Below are 1,144 nucleotides of genomic sequence, written 5' to 3'. Positions count from 1 at the left end.
TGTGGCTCTGGGCCCGGAGAGAACGGAGAGAACGGAGAGATTCAGAATGTGTTTGGGAGAGAGAGGTGACGGGACTTGCCGATCGATGGGGGCAGGAAGCGAAGAGGGGAAGGGAGGGGCTTGGGGTAGATGCACAGATTGCTGCCGCCTTTCGCAACTGGGTAGATGGCGGTGTCATGTGCTGAGATGGGAACGTGAGATGAGGGGCCAGGCTGGGCGAGGGAGGGGAGGGTGAGGAGTTTCGCCTTGGACAGGTGGAGTTTCAGGTCCCGGAGGGCCATGGAGGAGAGCGGAAGTTCACGGGCTGGTACACATCGTGATGAGGGACGCCCCACGGGCCTAATCCCATGCACAGTGCTCCCCGAGGGGCGAGGCCAGAAGAGCAGGGCCCCCTTCTCCCTCCACCTCTCTCGCCACCTGCCTCCCCTGCAACCATCACGTTGGCTGCTTTTCTGACGTGGCCCCTCGGGGAACACTGTGCATTTGATTAGGCACATGGGGCATCACTCATCATGATGTGTACAGGTTCACAAACTTCTGCGCTCCTTCCCCGCCCCTCTCCTCTCACACAAAAACGCAGTGGGACTTGGGAGGCTCCGAGATGTCCCGCAGCGGGTACATAGATACATAAACTGTGCTCGAGTGGGACACTGGAATATCATTCAGCTCTTGAAAAGACTGCGCTTTCACACCACAAAAAGCCATGGGAGAGTCTTAAATGCTTGGTTCTAAGTGAAAGAAGCCGATCTGAGAAGGCTCCAGAGGGTCTGATCCCAACTCTAGGGCATTCTGGGAAAGGTGAAACCGTGGAGACAGGAAAAGGATCAGTGATTGCCAAGGGGTTGGTGGGGGCGGGAGGGATGAAAAGGCGCAGCACAGAGGAGTTTCGGGGCAATGAAAATACTCCCTAGGAGACTATAATTGTGATCACCTGTCATTACACATCTGTCAAAACCCACAGAATGTATGACACCAAGAGGGATCCCTGACATAAACTATGGATGCTGGGTGATGACGGTACCTCAGTGCAGGTTCATGTCGATAGTGGGAGAGGCTGTGCTTCTGTGATGGCAGGGGCTCTCTGGGAACTCTACATTTTCTGCTCAATTTTGCCATGAACTTCAAGCTGTTTTTTTTTTTACAT

The sequence above is a fragment of the Acinonyx jubatus genome, chromosome A2 (assembly GCF_027475565.1).
Source record: "Acinonyx jubatus isolate Ajub_Pintada_27869175 chromosome A2, VMU_Ajub_asm_v1.0, whole genome shotgun sequence".
Lineage (NCBI taxonomy): Eukaryota > Metazoa > Chordata > Mammalia > Carnivora > Felidae > Acinonyx > Acinonyx jubatus.
The sequence above is the reverse complement of the archived record's forward strand: the minus strand, read 5'-3'. Positions refer to the sequence as shown.